Below are 8,699 nucleotides of genomic sequence, written 5' to 3'. Positions count from 1 at the left end.
GTGTGACTACAAATTTGTTGGATGCATTTACTGTTTGTTTTGGTTGTGTTTCAGATTATTTTGCCCAATAGAAATGGCAAATAATTTTGCAGTCACTTTTATTGTAAATAAAAAATATAATATATTTCTAAACACTTCTACATTAATGTGGATGCTACTATGATTATGGATTGCCCTGAATGAATCGTGAATAATGATGAGTCATGGTAGCAAATACTAAGCTTTTTACTACTTTAATACCAAGTGAATTTGTTCCAATACTTTTTGTAAAATTGGGGGGAAACGGTTCACCCAATATGGATGAAAATACCCTCAAATTAAAGCTGACAGTCTTTAACCTCATAGTCATTGTATAATTTAAAATCCAAAGTGCTGGAATACAGAGCCAAAACAACAACAAATTTGTCACTGTCCCAACACTTTTGGAGCAATATTCAATCCCACTACTCTGTTAAATTCTTTATAGCAATATTGACTATTTTGTGCCAATACTGACTATGGCAAATTTAGCATTTTAAATGTTTAAGTCTTACTGTAAATGGGCAGTTTGGTTGTTAGTGGAATGTGTGTTGTTCCTTGTGCACCATGTTGATGTTTCTGAACAAGTGTGCACCTGTAGTCACATGTTCTCATTCTTTCAAAACAGTACATAACATGTTCATAAAAATTCAATTTCATCGCAGTTAATACAGAGTGTTAAATAGCAGCGTGATTTAATAGCCAGGAGAGCATGAATGTTGGTGCATTTGGTCATCAATGGTACCTTATCGCATCAGCTAGAATCAAAGTAGGACTGATTGTGATGACAAATTTAAGGTTTTAATTCAGTTGTACCTGCATTGTGTTATACACATTTTCCCCATCTTCTGTAGAATCAACTTCTTATTTATTTTTTTATAAGAAGTGTTTGTGTGTGCTCGCTGCTCGAGTAGTAAACATTGCTATGGTGGGCTGAATTTAATTCCTTAACTTGTTGTGTGAAAGCTGTGACAAAGCTGACATGATAATTCTGTTCTTTCTCAGGGGACATCATATTCAATGCACAGGATCCAGAACTACCTCCATACTTCATATTTGGGGAGGACACTGAATTCCTGCCAGAACCCTCGGAACTCCTGGTGAGTACAATTCCCCAACTCACTCATTTCCCACACCGCACTCATTTCCCACAATTCCCCACAACTCTATTTCCTCACCCTAGTCTAGTGTGAACGACTCACTCAAGTTACTGCTCAGACAGATTCACTGTGGTGAGCAATAGAAGGCAGAAGGCTCTGGTTTCTTCCCAGGTTTTGGCCTTTCTAGAGAGTTTTTCCTAGCCAACGTGCTTCAACACCTGCATTGCTTGCTATTTGGGGTTTTAGGCTGGGTTTCTGTACAGCACTTTGAGATATCAGCTGATGTACGAAGGGCTATATAAATAAATTTGATTTGATTTTGAATTTGATTTGAATTAATTATGGATTAAGTCTGCTAAATGAAAAGGGGTAGGCTAGAATGATCAACTAACAGGTAGGCTGTTTAATATGAATGGAGTTGTTGGTTTGCACTTTCTGAGGCTGGTAAATTTGCAGCAGAGGTAACTCTGGGTCTTCCTTTCCTGTGGCGGTCCTCATGAGAGCCAGTTTCATCATAGCACTTGATGGTTTTTGCAACTGGACTTGAAGAAACATTCAAAGTTCTTGACATTTTCTGGATTGACTTACCTTCATGTAAAGTAATGATGGATAGTCATTTCGCTTTGCTTATTTAAGCTTTTCTTGCCGTTATATGAATTTAGCCCTATTTGTTAAAATTCGATCTTCTGTATACCACCACTACCTTGTCACAACACAGCTGATTGGCTAAAACGCATTCCACAATTTAACTTTTAACAAGACACACTTGTTAAATGAAATGCATTCCAGGTGACTACCTCATGAAGCTGGTTGAGACAATGCCAAGAGTGTGCAAAGCTGTCATCAAGCCGAAGGGTGGCTACTTTTGAAGAATTTAGATTTGTTGTCTCAACTGACTTGCTAAAACTATAGTGTGTTAACAAGACATTTTTGGAGTGGTTGAAAAACAACCGCCAATCTAAGTGTATGTAAACTTCTGACTTCAACGGAAATTATAGATTGTCAACTTTATGCACAGACATTGAATGCAATATCTACCATATTGAAACTGAATATATAAATATTGAATTTGAATATTCAGTTATATTCATTCAATTCAGTTTCAAATCATGAAATCCAAGATTAATTTATGAATTAAATTATTGAATTTGTGCATTACAAATAAAAAACATTTATTCAAATTCAATATTCTTATACAAATTCAACATTTAGAGGCTTAGCAGTCGTCTGTGAGTTAAGTTCTGGGTAATTGGAAGACAGAGCATTTTACATGGGCATCAATACACCAACACAATCTAGGAACAAACATATCACCTCAATCATTGGTTTTCCTGAGAAATTCACCAGCACACACACACTTGATATGGTACAGTAATAAGAATACAGTAAAGGCAAGAGTTGAATGGCAACCAGGAATTGGACATAGGGTTGTGCGCTAACTTGTTAATATTGCTTTGTCCCTGTGGAAAACTCACTGGTGGAAATGTTTCAAAGACGACGGTTAGCAGACGAGATGCTAAGAGGCTTGGCAAGAGGCTTTTGTTACTGTTGCTTTTACTACAGGGTCTTAAAGTTTTCCACATGGCAATTTCTAGAGCCACCTAAGAGGGAGAAGTTAAATTCCCCAGCCTGTGTTAGAGTCTGGGAGACAAGTGGGGAGGTATTGCTTACTGTCTCATAAACCAGCTGCGCACATAAGGGGAAGCACATCATCGCGCCATTGCTTGGCAGCCCCACTTTGTTTACTCTAGCTGTCTTTCTGGCCATGTTTTCATAATCCCAACTTTTTCTCTCCCCGGGATGTTTTTTCCTTTCTCCTTCTCTCTCTCCTCTTCTCTCTCCATCTTTTGGTCTCGCCCTCCCGCTCTCTAATTCCATAAAAGCCTGTTTTCCTAACGTTTCGGTCCATTTGCCATTTCCCACCATTGACTCGTAAGCAGACCTCCCCTTCGCCAGTAATCGTTATGAATCAGTCATACGAACTGGAAACTGCAAGGTAGGACTTTGGGAAGAGCTAAAAGTGAACAACTGAACCAGGTGACAGAGCAACTTATTTCCTCATTGGAAGAACCTGCAGCAGCTGCATAAACCACATTTTGACTGACATTCAAATCAAATCAAATTTTATTTGTCACATACACATGGTTAGCAGATGTTAATGCGAGTGTAGCGAAATGCCTGTGCTTCTAGTTCCGACAATGCAGAAATAACCAACGAGTAATCTAACCTAACAATTTCACAACAACTACCTTATACACACAAGTGTATAGGGATGAATATGTACATAAAAATATATGAATGAGTGATGGTACAGAATGGCATAGGTAAGATGCAGTAGATGGTATCGAGTACAGTATATACATATGAGATGAGTAATGTAGGGTATGTAAACATATAAAAGTGGCATTACCTCTTGCGTCGACCTGAGACGCAGACGTCCCATCTAGGCATCTGGAAATGCAAATGCGCTACGCCAAATGCTAATAGCACTCGTTAAAACTCAAACGTTCATCAAAACACACATGTAGGGCACTGAATTAAAGCTACACTCGTTGTGAATCTAGCCAACAAGTCAGATTATTAAAATGCTTTTCGGCGAAAGCATGAGAAGCATGAGAAGCTATTATCTGATAGCATGCAACACCCCGAAATACCTGAAGGCGACGTAAACAAAAGAATTAGCGTAGCCGGCGCTACACAAATAGCAGAAATAAAATATAAAACTTTCATTACCTTGGACGAGCTTCTTTGTTGGCACTCCTATATGTCCCATAAACATCACTATTGGGTCTTTTTTTCGATTAAATCGGTCCATATATACCCAAAATGTCCATCTATGGAAACTGTGATTCAGAAAAAAAGACCGTTTCATAACGCTACGTCATTTTTTAAAATTAAAAAAGTCGACGATAAACTTTCACAAAACACTTCGAAATACTTTTGTAATCCAACTTTAGGTATTAGTAAACATTAATAATCTATCAAATTGATCACGAGGCGATGTGTATTCAATAGCTCCACGTCTTCAAATCATCTTCCAAAATCTCTCTTCCAAAACGTCCTGTCGGAGACCGGATGGAAAGTGGTCTCTCTTCCTCGTTTGACCAAGAAACAACAAGAAGGCAATTGACAAGAGTGGTGACATCGTGTGGAAGCTGTAGGACTTGCAATCTCGGCCCTATTTAATTTCGTGCCCCTTGAACAATACATGCAAGTGGCGCATGGATATTTTTTTCAGTTTTCAGTGATCAGTTTTTCTTGCGCTTTTCGATGAAACAGACACTCTGTTATAGTCACAGCGGTGATTTAACCAGTTTTAGAAACGTGAGAGTGTTTTCTATCCACACATACTAATCATATGCATATACTATATTCCTGGCATGAGTAGCAGGACGCCGAAATGTTGCGCGATTTTTAACAGAATGTTCGAAAAAGTAGGGGGTAGGATCAACAGGTTAAAGTGGCTAGGGATACATTTTTTACATCAATTTTTCCATTATTAAAGTGGCTGGAGTTGAGTCAGTATGTTGGCAGCAGCCACTCAATGTTAGTGGCCTTGGCCTTGAGATAGAAGCTGTTATTCAGTCTCTCGGTCCCTGCTTTGATGCACTGACCTCGCCTTCTGGATGATAGCGGGGTGAACAAGCAGTGGTGGGTGGTTGTTGTTCTTGATGATCTTTATGGCCTTCCTGTGACATCAGGTGGTGTAGGTGTCCTGGAGGGCAGGTAGTTTGCCCCCGGTGATGCGTTGTGCAGACCTACCCTCTGGAGAGCCTTACGGTTGTGGGCGGAGCAGTTGCCGTACCAGGCATTGATACAGCCTGACAGTATGCTCTCGACTGTGCATCTGTAAAAGTTTGTGAGTGCTTTTGGTGACAAGACAAATTTCTTCAGTCTCCTGAGGTTGAAGAGGCACTGCTGCGCCTTCTTCACGACGCTGTCTGTGTGGGTGGACCAATTCAGTTTGTCCGTGATGTGTACGCCGAGGAACTTAAAACTTACGACCCTCTCCACTACTGTCCCGTCGATGTGGATGTGGATAGAGGGGTACTCCCTCTGCTGTTTCCTGAAGTCCACGATCATCTCCTTTGTTTTGTTGACATTGAGTGTGAGGTTATTTTCCTGACACCACACTCTGAGGTCCCTCACCTCCTCCCTGTAGGCCGTCTTGTCGTTGTTGGTAATCAAGCCTACCACTGTAGTGTCATCTGCAAACTTGATGATTGAGTTGGAGGCGTGCATGGCCACGCGGTCGTGGGTGAACAGGGAGTACAGGAGAGGGCTCAAAATGTACCCTTGTGTGGCCCCAGTGTTGAGGATCAGCGGGGTGGAGATGTTGTTACCTACCCTCACCACCTTTTGGCGGCCCGTCAGGAAGTCCAGTACCCAGTTGCACAGGGCGGGGTCGAGACCTCGGTCTCGAGCTTAATGATGAGTTTGGAGGGTACTATGGTGTTAAATGCTGAGCTGTAGTCGATGAACAGCATTGTCACATAGGTATTCCTCTTGTCCAGATGGGTTAGGCCAGTCTGCAGTGTGGTTGCGATTGCATTGCCAGTGGACCTTTGGGGTGGTAAGCAAATTGGAGTGGGTCTAGGGTGTCAGGTAGGGTGGATGTGATATGGTCCTTGACTAGTCTCTCAAAGCACTTCATGATGACGGAAGTGAGTGCTAGGAGCGGTAGTCGTTTAGCTCAGTTACCTTAGCTTTCTTGCGAACAGGAACAATGGTGGCCCTCTTGAAGCATGTGGGAACAGCAGACTGGGATAAGGATTGATTGAATATGTCCGTAAACACACCAGCCAGCTGGTCTGCGCATGCTCTGAGGACGCGGCTGGGGATGCCGTCTGGGCCTGCAGCCTTGAGAGGGTTAACACATTTAAATGTTTTACTCATGTCGGTTGCGGTGAAGGAGAGTCCGCAGGTTTTGATAGCGGGCCGTGTCAGTGGCACTGTATTGTCCTCAAAGCGAACAAAGAAGTTGTTTAGTCTGTCTGGGAGCAAGACATCCTGGTCCGCGACGGGGTTGGTTTTCTTTTTGTAATCCGTGACTGACTGTAGACCCTGCCACATACCTCTTGTGTCTGAGCCGTTGAATTGCGACTCTACTTTGTCTCTATACTGACGTTTAGCTTGTTTGATTGCCTTGCGGAGGGAATAGCTACACTGTTTGTATTGGGTCATGTTTTCGGTCACCTTGCCCTGGTTAAAAGCAGTGGTTTGCGCTTTCGGTTTCGCGCGAATGCTACCATCAATCCACGGTTTCTGGTTTGGGAATGTTTTAATAGTTGCGGTGGGTACAACATCGCCGATGCACTAGCTAATAAACTCGCTCACCGAATCAGCGTATTCGTCAATGTTGTTGTTTGATGCAATGCTGAACATATCCCAATCCACATGATCGAAGCAATCTTGGAGCTTGGAATCAGATTGTTCGGACCAGTGTTGAACAGACCTGAGCGAGGGATCTTCCTGTTTTAGTCTCTTTCTATTGGCAGGGAGCAACAAAATGGAGTTGTGTTCAGCTTTTCTGAAAGTAGGGTGGGGGAGCGCCTTATATGCGTCGCTGAATTTAGAAAAACAATGATCCAGGGTTTTACCAGCTCTGGTAGCAGGAGGATATAGTGTTAAGTTTTCCCGTCACAGGAACTAAGGGGCCTATCCCAAACCATGAAACGCAGCCCATTATTCCTCATCCACCAAACTTTACAGTGGCCACTATGTATTTGGGCAGGTTGCGTTCTCTAGACATCCGCCAAACCCAGATGTGTCTGTCGGATTGCCAGATGGTGAAGTGTGATACATCACTCCAGAGAACACGTCTCTCCTGCTCAAGTGTCCAATGGTGGCGAGCTTTACACCACTCCGGCAGACACTTGGCATTGCTTGTGTGTTTGTGTGCGGCTGCTCGGCCATGAAAACCCATTTTAAACATATGAAATCCCCTGAACAGTTATTGTGCTGACGTTGCTTCCAGAGGCAGTTTTGAACTTGGTTGTGAGTGTTGCAACCGAGCATTGATGTTTTTAAGTGCTACGCGATTCAGCACTTGGTGGTCCCGTTCTGTGAGCATGTAGCCTACCACTTCGCAGTTGAGCTGCTCCTAGACATTTCCACTTCACAATAACAGCACTTACAGTTGACCGGGGCAGCTTTAGAAAGGCAGAAATTTGACAAACTGACTTGTTGGAAAGGTGTTATCCTATGACTTTGCCACATTGAAAGTCACTAAGCTCTTCAGAAAGGCCATTTTAGAAATGTTTTACATTTTTATTTATTTAACTAGGCAAGTCAGTTAAGAACAAATTCTTATTTACAATAATGGCCTACCCTGGCCAAACCTGGACGACGCTGGACCAATTGTGCGCCGCCCTATGGGACTCCCAATCACGGCCAGATATGATGCAGCCTGGATTCGAACAAGGGACTGCAGTGATGCGTCTTGCACTGAGATGCAGTGCCTTAGACTGCTGCGCCACTCGGGAGCGCCATTCTACATCTGTCAATGTTTGTCTATGGAGATTGCATGACTGTGTGCTCGATTTTATACAACTGTCAGCAACGGGTGTGGCTGAAATAGCCAAATACACATATTTGAATGGGTTTCCACATCGTTTTGTGTATATATAGTGTAGCATTACAGTGGGGTTTATACACACACATATATGTAGTTTGGCTCCCTGTCCAATTGTTGCATTCATCTTTAGATTTCAGATAGAGATTTGGGCCAAACAGATTTGCTTGGGGCATGCACTCAGGACAGGAAGTCAAAACCCTCACAAGTGTGCAGCAAGTGTAGGCTACACAAATCATGTACGTACACACACTTCAATACTGAAATGGATCTGGGTCTTGCCAATGCTGGGTCTTGCCAAAGCCCACCACTCAAACACGTGCTAATGAACTCAACTAATCACATCGCACATTCTTGACCAAACAACACCCTATTTAGGTTACAAACATGTCAACAACGAGGCGCTGAGATATTCCATTTAATCACAATGTCCCAACATGTACCTTTTTTTGCCCATACACAAGCAAGTCAATATAAACATGGACTTAAAGTGCATTTGAGTGAATTGTTACTGTCATTGGAACTGCCATGTTTTTTTTACACTCAAGGGGGTAAACATTTATTTTCTTAGTGTCTTGCAGTATTCCTGACGTCTCAGCTAAATGTTTGTCTTGTTTATAGTGTTAGTAGCCTCCTCCAGTGTGTTTTTTGCCCTCCTTGTAAAGTCGGTCACTTTCACTATGGAAGCTGTGTAACATTATAACCTATCTGTGTAATTTTAATGAAGGGCAATGTTGAAACTACAATCGGAAGTTCAAAAATGAATTGATAACCAAAAGTTGGCTTTAATGATTTTAAGAGACGCACTGTATAGTAGAGAATTTCACATGGAGATGATCACAAGCAGATACTTGACAAAGCTTGTTTTGTGAGGCCGTTTGGTTTTACTTGATAACTTATTGATGAGATAAAATGCAAATCAATACTAACAATGTTGGCCTCATCAGCTCATCTTGGACATCTTAACCTTGACGCCTAGTATCACTAAGTTCACAGGGCAAAGCTGA

The 8,699-nt window shown here is 42.1% G+C and overlaps 1 pseudogene; it reads left to right on the top strand.

Moving 5' to 3' along the window:
- The first annotated feature begins 734 nt into the window (after nucleotides 1-734).
- Nucleotides 735-8,699, top strand: part of LOC112262425 — a 196,837-nt pseudogene continuing 188,872 nt past the window's right edge.

This window comes from Oncorhynchus tshawytscha, linkage group LG11, assembly GCF_018296145.1.
Source record: "Oncorhynchus tshawytscha isolate Ot180627B linkage group LG11, Otsh_v2.0, whole genome shotgun sequence".
In the NCBI taxonomy this organism is placed as follows: domain Eukaryota; kingdom Metazoa; phylum Chordata; class Actinopteri; order Salmoniformes; family Salmonidae; genus Oncorhynchus; species Oncorhynchus tshawytscha.
The sequence above is the reverse complement of the archived record's forward strand: the minus strand, read 5'-3'. Positions and strand labels throughout refer to the sequence as shown.